Source organism: Apium graveolens, chromosome 2 (genome assembly GCF_009905375.1).
Source record: "Apium graveolens cultivar Ventura chromosome 2, ASM990537v1, whole genome shotgun sequence".
Lineage (NCBI taxonomy): Eukaryota > Viridiplantae > Streptophyta > Magnoliopsida > Apiales > Apiaceae > Apium > Apium graveolens.
Genome location: NC_133648.1, coordinates 277,650,857 through 277,663,054, shown reverse-complemented (window position 1 = coordinate 277,663,054; position 12,198 = coordinate 277,650,857). Strand labels below are relative to the sequence as shown.

Sequence of the window (12,198 nt, the reverse complement as noted above, 5' to 3'; positions counted from 1 at the left end):
TTAACAACACTCTGGCTAAGCGCTTGCTCACTTATAACCTGTACTACCTGCTCTGGCATCTGGAAGCCCTCAACACGGTAGGGACCACCAAGTACGCTCGTACGAGCAGTGCACCTAAGCCGGGCTATCCTCTTGCTTAACTGCCATGGTTAGAAGAAAGCAAAACATATAAGTATAAAACTCAGCAAGTAACTATAAACAGTTCTACGATACACAATCCATAATTTACCATCACTGTTTTCAGGGCATTCTACTTTAACATCTCTAGGTAGCAGATCTCCGTCTTTTGGGCTATGAAAGGGTTATGAAGAAAAGCTTTGGGCTTTTAGGAAACAAGGCTCTAGATGGGGTGGGAGCCGACATTCATCATAAATCATTAATAGGATCATAAATGATCTCTCAAATGGAAAGCAAGAATCTTTTCATCATTGGGAATCAATTATACGATTGATAATATTAACAGAATAAAAACCAGGGTTCACAAGCTGTAAGCTAATCAATATCACAATCAACTCTTTCAAAACAGTATAAGCCATTTCATTTTTAAGGAATCATTTACTGAATAGGAAATTCAATTCCTCTTTAAATAATTATGGAACCCTTGATTGGACTACTTTAACTTTAAATTCATAAAAATACGGGTGATCAGCCCGTACCGACCTCCATCCGGTCTTTAAGGTACCTATGGCATAATTTCAGCCTTAAACTGGACTAGCCCCACTACCCTCTTTATATGACTGGACTAGTCCCACTAGTCTCCTGCGTCTCAATCCAATCCATCAGGAATTCGTTTGGAAAACCTTGTATTAGAAAAGAAAGGTTTTACTAAATTCATTTTATCATTACCGAGAATATGAAATCATTCAGACTTTTCCAAGTCGAAACTCATTCTTATGTGTAATTTCAAGAATTAAAAGATAGGGAAGTGAATCAAGGATAAACAAAGTTCAATTCTAGGGATCTTGATCAAATGATCACAAGGTACACAAGTTAGGGAATCATAGCAGTTTTAAGGATCATCATGAATAAAATCATAAAGAAATGAAGGATTATTACACAAGGGATACGCAAAGGTTCTTATAGGGTTTATAAGAATTCAAGGTATTAAAAGGTGATCAGGATAAGAAAAGGTTACCAAAGGGTTTGGACAATAATCTTATCAATAACAAGTTCACAAGGACAATGACAGGGTATCTCAAGAATCAATAACAGGGGTACATTGCTATAAAAGTTCAATACTCTACATTGCATGAACAATATCCTCTCTATAATAATTTACACAAGTAAGTGGAGTTACTTACTGAATTCGCTTTCCTGTTTCACAGAGGTTAAACTACTGCCACCTGGTATACCTTTCCCTTTCCTAACCCGAATGCCTTCACGCTCCGAATCTACAATTCAATAATTAAACCCTAATTAGATTCTCACCCGACGTTCCCAGAACGCTTAACAATCCCCTTTTATCACGATACCCTAAGAGTATATATACTCAATCATAAATACAAGCACGTTTATACCAAAACCCATACACTTTAACCAAAGAGACTTTGGATCATGTATTGCGATGCAAATACGACATATAACATTTAATCTTTGTATTTCAAACTCTATACTTGAGTTATCATAACAATACATAATCTCATATCAAGATGACTCAAACCCCCCCCCTTTACATCACTTAATTCGAACCAAAACAAACAAATAAACCACATAATTCTTAGAAATTTCACATGCATCCACTTGGTAAGTTATTGGGTTCAAATCAATTACTTTTACAACCATAATTCATTCGGCTTTATCACAAAACACAACAAGAAAATAATGATTCTTTTAGATTATAATCTTGTCAAATACAACCTCATATCTTAACATGCAATCCTTATTTCATCCAAAACTAACTCCAATTCATCATTATAATTCATGGAAACACATAAGCAACACTTTAAGCACATAATCCATCTTAAGTTTCTACAAATTTGATTTATACCATTCAAATTTTCCAAGAAACATCACATGAAACACCATAGATTTACATGCAAGTATAGGGATAATTTATAATCTTTAGTTCAAGCCAACATTCATCCTTTCAAACCTTTTTCATAGAAAACTGAAGCAAGTTTAAATTCTCAAACCAAAACCCTTTATTAACTTGAATCAAAATCAAAAACCTCTTTTTAAAAAGTAGAAATTCGAACTAAAAACCACTTAATCAAGACAAAAGATTCTTTGATTCTTAAACCTTAATTACCTTAAGCAAACAACTACTCCTCTCCTTTTTATTTACACAAATTCGAATCAAACACTAACACAAAACCAACCAAATCACTTGCAACCATTTTAATGCTACCATTCATACTATCACACATTAAAAATCATTATTCCCACATAATTTTTAAGAAAAATTCGAACCTAACAGAGATTCAAGACCAAAAGAAACTTAGAACATTGACATGTAATGACTTTTAGTGACATGCATATAGATTCTTATGACATGCATCCCATTTCAATCAATTAAACACCAAAATCACTTAGCAATAAACTTTATTTACCATCTTCTACACACAAAACTTCTTTTACCATCAAAACTCATAAATCCACCAAATATCAAACATGCAAGTTATATTTTAACAAGAGTACATCTTTGCACTAAGAATAATACATTCCTAAAATCCCACCGGCTCTCCTTGGATCACGGCCGGTGGTGGTCGAACTCAAGAGTACCCAACACGTATCTCCTCTTTAAGTTTTGAACCTTAAAACCACAAAACACACTTGTTTACATTCCCTTATTATCACATACTAAGAAATTACACTTTCTTGAATATGACCAAAGAAATTAAGCTAAGAAAAGTTGCTTAGAAACTTACATGCAAAGTGCAAATGAGTAGAGGGCTGAAAATAATGATTATTGATGGGTAGATCTTTGAATTTAAGCTATATTTTAAGGTTGCATGTAAGAGAGTGAAGAGAGATGGAGAGAGAGCCGAGAGAGAAAGAGAGAGAGAGAGAGAGAGAGAGAGAGAGAGAGAGAGAGAGAGAGAGAGAAAGTTCGGGAATGAGGGAGGAAAAAGAGAGAGAGAGTTCGGGAATGATGGAGGAAAAAGAGAGAGAGAAAAGACAAGTGAGGGAAGAAGGGAAGAAAAAGAGAAGGGTGGGTGGTTTATATGATGGTATTGCAAGGGTAGTATGGTAATTATTCCATGACTTGATTTTCACTTCTCATTTCTTTTATTCTCATTCCCAAAAATGAATTTGAATATTATATAGCTCTCTCAAAAAAGATGAGAATGGAACGAATAATAATTTTAGAGCATAGATCTCGAAATTAGCGTTTCAGCCATATTTTCAGAATAATTTTTGAGCGAACGGTTGATTAAATACAGATTTTACAAGATTATGCTGAATATAGCATTTTAACTCCATAAAATCATTTTAAAATGCAACGTTCACAAAATAAATCCATCTATAATTTTTAGAAAGTCTCTAGGACTATTTTGAAGGTAACAAAATGAATATCACACCTTGACCTTATTCGAGTAATTTAATAAAAATGTATAAAGGTTCAATAAACCTCATTTAAATTAAATAAATCCCTTAAATCACTTTTTAAAATCAACAGATCACGTAATCATGCATAAAAACAAGCAAACACATACTCACACATCACAACTCATTTCTGATCATGAAATTTCCCATTTTATTATTACTCCCCCTTTTCGCATATGGGGTTACGTTCTGCCTAACGGCCCGACGCCAAACGTTTCAATTACGCTTCACAATAAATTCTTTATACCAACTAACACAACACTAGAACATGATACTCATTTAATCATTTCATTTCACACAATAGCACATAGTTCACATTAAACACTTTAACCCCTTTTTAAGATGGGTTTCGTTCTTCCGGACGGCCCGACAGCACAGCTTAACTCCTAAGCTGACTCTTTAAATTGGAACGCATCTTTCTACGCTCCTAGTTACTAATATACAATAAGGACAATTAACATAATCATTTAATCCCTTTATTAAATCACATAATTATAATTACACCACAAAATCATACTTTATTCACTTAATTACGTCACGAAATTCCCAGTCGTTACAATCTACCCCCCTTAAAAGGATTCTGTCCCCAAAATCTGGTCTAAGCAAATAGATGGGGATACTTTTCATGTATTTCACTTTCTAATTCCCAAGTTGACTCTTCCACTAATGGATTTCTTCACAACACTCTAACTAGAGGTATAACTTTATTTCTAAGTGTCCTCTCTTTTCGATCTAAGATTCGAACTGGTTGTTCCATATAAGACAAATCTGGTTGAATTTCCACTGGTTCCAATTCGATCACATGGCTCGCATCAGCATTATACTTCTTTAGAAAAGATACGTGGAATACATTGTGAAGATGTTGCATTTGCGGAGGTAGCGCTAATTCATAAGCCACATTTCTAACTTGTCGAAGTATTTCGAATGGTCCAATATACATGGGACTCAACTTTCCTTTCTTTCCAAGGAGATATCTTTAACAAGACTTTGTCTCCAGGTTCGAATTGCACATCTTTTCGTTCTCGATTCGCGTACTTCATTTATCGATCTTGAGCAGTAATTAATCTTTTTCGAATCATTTCCACCTTTTCTTTCATTTGTTGAACTAGCTCTGGGTCAATTAATTTGCGCTCACCAACTTCGTCCCAATATATAGGGGATCTACACTTTTTTCTATACAACGCTTCATAAGGCGGCATGCCAATACTCGCATGATAACTATTGTTATAGGAAAACTCAATCAATGGCAAATGTTCGTCCCAATTTCCTTTGAAATCTATCGCATAAGTTCGCAACATATCCTCGATCATCTGAATTATTCTTTCACTTTGTCCGTTAGTTTGCGGATGATATGCCGTACTCATTTTTAGCTTAGTTCCTAAATGATCATGAAACTGTTGCCAAAATCTCGAGTTAAACCTCGGGTCTCTATCAGACACGATAGATACTGGAACTCCGTGACGCATCACAATCTCGTTCAAATACAGTTTGATCAATTTTTCTAACGAAAACCTTTCGTTTATCGGCAAGAAATGCGCTTATTTCATCAATCGATCGACTACTACCCAAATCGTAACATGATTAGACTTGGTCTTCGGTAATCCTACCCCGAAATCCATCGCGATATATTCCCATTTCCATTCTGGTATATCCAGTGGTTGAAGCAATCCACTTGGTCTCTGATGTTCCGCTTTAACTCTTTGACACGTATAACACTTACTTATCCCTGCGATTTCCTTTTATATATTTGGCCACAAATAACTCTCTTTTAAATCCTTGTACATTTCCGTACTTCCAGGGTGAATTAAAAATCTCGAGATATGCGCTTCATGCAAAATCTTGTGCTTTAGCTCCATAACATTAGGTATCCAAATACGTGAGTTAACATGATATATTCCCTTTTCATCTTTTTGAGCTTTGATTTCTTCTCCTGACAACTTGTCTTTCTCGCGGTTCATTACTTGCTCTTGACAACATCTAATCTTTTCCAAAATTTCAGGTTGAAATGACATAGCATACATTGCTTCACCTCTAGATTCTGGAGTCTGTACCTCTATTTCCATCTTTTCAAAAACCTTGATCAATTCCTCCGACGAAGTTAACATATTCAATCTTTCCTTGCGGCTTAAAGCATCTGCTACCATATTCGCCTTTCCAGGATGATAATTTATTGCACAGTCATAATCTTTAATCAATTCTAACCATCTTCTTTGTCTCATATTCAATTCCTTTTGATTGAAAATATACTTTAAACTCTTATGATCTGTATAGATCTCGCACTTTTCTCCATATAAGTAATGCCTCCAAATTTTATGGGGAAACACAATTGCCGCCAACTCTAAATCATGCGCGGGATATTTCTGTTCATGTGGCTTTAGCTGCCTTGACGCATACACTATTACTTTTCCGTGTTGCATTAATACACATCCAAGTCCTTTATACGAAGCATCGCTGAAGATCACAAATTCTCCTTTCTTATCTGGTAACACCAACACTGGGGTGGTCATCAATCTCTTCTTCAATTCTTGAAAGCTTTTATCGCACTTATCCGTCCATACAAACTTCTCGTTCTTCCTTGTCAACTTTGTTAATGGAACAATAATCTTAGAGAAATCTTGCAAAAACCTTCTATAGTATCCGGCTAATCCCAGAAAACTTCTGACCTCCGTGGGAGTATTGGGTCTCTCCCAATTCATCACTGCTTCTATCTTGGCTGAATCTACTTTGATTCCTTCTTTATTGACTACATGTCCAAGAAATTTTACTTCCTTTAGCCAAAACTCACACTTCGAAAACTTGGCATATAACTTTGCTTTTCTCAAAATTTTTAAGAAAATCCTCAAATGCTCCTTATGATCTTCTTCCGTCTTGGAATATATCAATATATCATCGATAAACACTATAACAAATGATAAGTGGATTTTATATCTACTTGGAATGCTTCATTTCAGGCTTAAATTGGTGTTTTGGACTCAAGTTGTTGGTATTTTTGATGTATTTTTGTGTTATTGCATTTCAGGCATCAGTTAAAGGAAGAAAAAAGCTTTTCAAAGAATTATGCTAAAAAAAGATCAGAATTAGAAGCCTAGGCCATTCTCAATTTGTAGAGAATCTTGTCAGCTTTGCATGGACTATTGGATCGTCGAATTTTGATAAGCGAAACTCAACTTACAAGCAAAAGAAGAAATTTGAGCAAAAATCCAGAAGCACGGCCCGCCCGCGCTGGGAAGCGGGGCAGCCGTGCTGAAAGAATAGTAGCACGACGCGCCCACGCTGAGAAGCGGGGCGGCCATGCCGGAACCACAAAAACAGAGCGCGGCCACGCTGGGATAGCGCGCGGCCACGCTAGGTCGTTTTCACAGAATCCTGATTCCAGTCTGATTTTGAGAGTCTGGAAGCCCAGAACAACCAGAAGCCTATATATATCAATAAAATCATGTTTTTAACAACCAGGAGTCCTGGGAGAGCAATAAGAAAACCTAGAGAGCACGAGAAGGCTACGAAGAAGAAGACTCTTATTTTCTTCAATATAGTTGATACTTGTATGCTTGTTTTCGATTTGTTCTTCAACCCTAGTACTCTTATATTGTTTATTATCATGCTTTTATTGGAACCCATGGTGATGATGAGTTCGATTATGAACTAATCGTTATCGTGGGGTTCTAACGGATTTACTTATGGATTTCTATAGTTAATTTGTTTCGATATCTTGTTGTGTGGTGATTGATTGATATCCTAGTATTGATCGACTTATATGCATAGCTAACATGTAAGATAGCGTGCTAATCTCTATTGAAGCGACAGTGAATATAGAGATTTAGAACTTTCCATGCTAGCATAGGTTCATGTATTTGTTATGCATGATTCGTAGGTAATTTTAACCATCTTACTTGCCCTATGTAATCACGATAGATAACTTGCGCATTAAACCATTATGTTTTCAATTCTTATAGACATATAAGGACTAAGCATAATTGGTGTCTATTCAACTTCTATCTCTTTTGTGGATGCTTGGTAGTAGGGTATTCGTACAATAAAAGTTAGTGTTTACTAGTTTTGTGTTATCTGATTAGTGTCATCACCATTGCATGCTAAGGTTAAGAACAAAAAGGCTATTGAATGAAGTATTTAATGAAGTTAAGATCCCATGTTTGTCTCATATAAGTAATTCAACCTCAATTCTCTTAGTTAATGCTTTTTAGTATAATATCTTAGTTTAATCAAAACCCAATTTTTTATTTGTCTTAGCATTGAGCGATAACCATACATTGTTGCATAGGTGCATAAATTGAACTTAACCTAAACCAGTCTCTGTGGGAACGAATTTGATTTATATCTTATACTACTTGCGAACGCGTATACTTGCATGAATATTAGCGCGTGTTTTCGCCCTAACAAGTTTTTGGCGCCGCTACCGGGGACTCGGTGTTAATTTTTAGTTTACGTGCTTATCATCAGTGGTCGTTAAAGTTCACTGACTCGGATTCTTTTACTTTCACGGTTTACTTGTTGTGTTTCAGGTACTCATTACAATGGGAGATCCAGCAACACGAACGAAAGCCTTGATGGATTTTTCTCATTCCAAGATCAATGACATTCAATCTAGCATTGTCAGGCCAGCTATCACAGCTAATATCTTTGAGATCAAGCTTGGCATAATTCAAAGGGTGCAGAATTCAATCCAGTTTGGGGGTCTCCAATGGAAGATCCCAATATGCATATTTGGGATTTCATTGAGATCTGCGACACCTTCAAGTTCAACGGTGTTTCTGAAGATGTTGTGAAGCTGAGACAGCTACAATCAGAAATGCTATTACTCAATTTGCGCAGCAATCGGAAGAATCTTTATATGAAACTTGGGAGCGCTATAAGGAGATGCTTAGGAAGTGTCCTCATCATGGAATTCCTAATTGGATGATCATCAATTATTTTTATAACGGGTTGGGAGCACAGTCAAGACCCATGCTCGACACAATATTAGGTGGAGCATTATGGGCAAAGAGCTATAAGGAAGCTTATGATCTAATTGAACTGATGGCTGCTAATGAATATCAATATCTAACTTAGAGATTGCCACAAGGCAAGGTAGTAGGAGTTCTTCAAGTGGAAACAGCTACGGCTATCACTGCTCAAATAAGGGAGTTGTCTATGAAGATCAATTCTCTGGCTAACTATGGTGTTAATCAGATAACCAGTGTTTGTGAGCTATGTGCAGGTTCACATGTGACGGAGCAATACGCTATATCTAGTGAATCAGCTCAGTTTGTGAGCAACTCTCAGAGATCGCAACAACCAGTTCCAGACACTTATCATCCTGACAACTGGAATCGTCCTAACTTCATATGGAGCAATAATCAGAATGTGATGCAATAACCGTTCCAGCAGTTTGGAAATGAGCAATCCAATCTTCCTGGTTTTCAGCAATAATTCACACCAAGACAATAACTCCAACTTCAACAACAAACTTATGGAGGTGCAGGTGTATCTTCGACTGAAAAATCTGAATTGGAGGAGTTGCGGCTTATGTGCAAAAACCAGGCTCTTATATGCCAAAGCCATGTTGTTTCTATCAAGACTCTGGAGAACCAGATAGGACAAATTGCTAACGCCTTATTGAATCGACTACTAGGAACGTTTTCTAGTGATATAGAAGTTCCAGGCAAGAGGGAAGAAGAAGAGCAGGTTAAGGCAATTACATTTAGGTCTGGGAAGGTTGCAAGCCCTGAAAAATCTCAAGTTCCAAAATCTGAAGTTTTGGATGAAGAAGATGTGCAGAAGGAAGCAGAAGTGGAATCAAGGAAGAAAACTGTGGAACACACTCCTCCTGAGGGTAATACAGGGGAGAAATAGATATATCCTCCATCTCATTTTCCTAAAAGGCTGCAGAAGCAGAAGTTGGATAAGCAATTTGCTAAGTTTCTGGAGGTGTTCAAGAAACTTTATATTAACATACCTTATGCTGAAGCTCTTGAATAGATGCCTAGCTATGCGAGGTTTATGAAAGGTATTCTCTCTCGGAAGGTGAAGCTTGATGACTTAGAGACCATTGCTCTCACAAAGGAATGCAGTGCTGTGCTGCAACAGAAGTTGCCTCCGAAGCTTAAAGATCCTGAAAGCTTCACTATTCCTTGCACCATCGGAAACTTGTCTTTCGACAAGTGTTTATGTGACTTGGGAACTAGAATCAATCTGATGCCCTTATTTATCTTCAAGAAGCTTGGTCTACCTGATCCGAAGCCAATATATATGTCCTTGCAGTTGGCCGATCGTTCTATTACATATCCATGAGGCATTGTGGAGGATGTGTTGGTCAAGGTGGACAAACTTATCTTTCCTGCTAATTTTGTAATTCTTGACTTTGAGGAGGATAAGAAGATTCCCATTATCTTGGGGAGACCATTCTTAGCTACTGGTCGAACTATGATCGATGTGCAAAAATGAGAGCTTACGATGAAGGTTCACGATCAAAAGGTCACTTTTAATGTGTTCAAGGTAATAAAGTTACCCACAGCTAAAGAGGAGTGCTTTAAAGTAGAGTGGGTAGACTCTATCGTGAATTCGGAACTTAAGCAATTACCAAAGTCAGAGACCTTCGAGAGATCCTTAATGGGGAAATCAGTTATTGATGACAAGGAAGGAGCAGAGCAACTGTAGGTTTTGAATGTACTTCCGTTGAAGAGGAAGTTGGATATGCCATTCGATTCTCTTGGGTTAGCAGAGCTAAAAATTTCTCAGGAACGTCTCGAGCCGTCTATTGAAGATGTTTCCATACTTGAGCTTCACCCACTACCAGATCACTTGAGTTATGCATTCTTAGGTGCACCCCATGATAAGGGTTTGGGATATATTTTTGATGATGTAGAGGGTAGCCGAACGAATCCTCCAGTGCCTATAGAGGGTTCTTCTCATGTACAGCAGGTAGTTAATAGGACTGGTGTTGGTGATGAGCAGTACAGGAGAGTAACTAGGCGTATGAAGGCCATGCACGACATTCACCGTCATTTTGCTGCATATTTGACACAGGTTTTGGGCACTATTTTCCGAGCCACTGGTGTCGAGGTTGATTGGCCACCTGATCCTCCACCCGAGAAGGGTGATCCTCCTGACAACTAGGTGTGCCTGAAATCCTTATTATTACCTTCAATGAGGATACTAAAAGTTTTAAGTTTGGGGGTGATAATGTAAGGATTAGTTTGTGTGTGTTCATATAGTTCATATAGATTCATGTTGCATGTTTAGTTGTATTTCATTCATATTTTTGCATGATTGTTCATATAGGACATATTTGTTTATTTTTTATGTGATTTCATATAGTTGCATTTGCATGCATATTTAGCATGACCCCTTAAGATGAACTATTTCTGATTGATTGGTTGATGTTGATGTGAGTGTAGTGATGACGAATAGAGGGAGGTTTAAGTCCTAATGAATTGATTTGCATGCCAGAAATAAATATTTTCACAAAGTCATATAGGGTTGCTTTTGATCTAGATCATGATCATACTTGTTTGTTGTTGAGATTTAATCACTTGGTTATATTTAGAATTTGTGATATTCTCGTAATGACGTAAAAACACTAATATTTTTTATCTGGAGAAAAACTTGGATTTTATTGCTTATTGTTGTAAGGCTAGGCGTCAAATGGCTAGTAGCCGGCTCATAATTTATGAGTAGTCTAGAGTTGAATAAGATGGAGTGAAACGCACTCATTCAGAAATTGTTGAAAAAAAAGAAGAAAAAAAACAAAAAAAAGAGAAAAAAAAGAAAAGAAAAAAGTACGTGTTTATGCATAATTGATCAAGAGTGAGCTCTTTAATACTCGAGTTATTAAATTCTAGGGGACTTTGTGCCTAGTGAGCTAAGGCTTTTATATTCTGGGATCCGCTAACCTAACGCTCGCTACATGGGTATTATTGCATAAGACTTTTGGGACCTCATTCATTGCACGGTCAAATAAACATGTGTTATGTGTTCAATAATAGCATGAATCCTTGTATAACTCTAGTAGGAAGGAGGTGTTGTGAGTCATTATGCGTTTAACATCTATTCTGTTTATAAACTTGTGATTGTTTTGATGAAAGATAAGTTATGGTTATTAATCTAGTTTTGAGAGTATATCTGTTAAGCATCCACACACGTACGTTCTGGTTTACGATTTGATTTAAGAGATTTATTCGAAATTTGTTTTGAGTTATTGCATTCTTAGAGGCGTGGCTTATTCATTTTGTTATGGTTATTCTGAGGGGATCGATTGCATTATCATTTAGTTGCATTCACATAGTTGCATTCATGCATTATGTTTGTTTTGTAGTTTTGAGTCTGTTTATGCTTGAGGACAAACATCGATTCAAGTTTGGGGGTGTGATAAGTGGATTTTATATCTATTTGGAATGCTTCATTCCAGGCTTAAGTTGGTGTTTTGGACTCAAGTTGTTTGTATTTTTGATGTGTTTTTGTGTTATTGTATTTCAGGCATCAGTTAAAGGAAGAAAGAAGCTTTTCAAAGAATTATACTAAACAAAGATCAGAATTGGAAGCCTAGGCCATTCTCAATGTGTAGAGAATTTCGTTAGCTTTGCATGGACTATTGGATCATCGAATTCTGATAAGCGGAACTCAACTTACAAGCAAAAGAAGAAATTAGAGCAAAAA

General features: G+C 36.6%; 1 non-coding gene across 1 annotated transcript; it reads right to left on the bottom strand.

The window, feature by feature from the left end:
- Positions 1–8,343: 8,343 nt before the first annotated feature.
- On the bottom strand, positions 8,344–8,450 carry LOC141709643 (small nucleolar RNA R71). The gene has a single exon (XR_012570208.1). It is a non-coding gene; the product is annotated as a small nucleolar RNA R71 (small nucleolar RNA).
- Between the last annotated feature and the right edge of the window lie 3,748 nt (positions 8,451–12,198).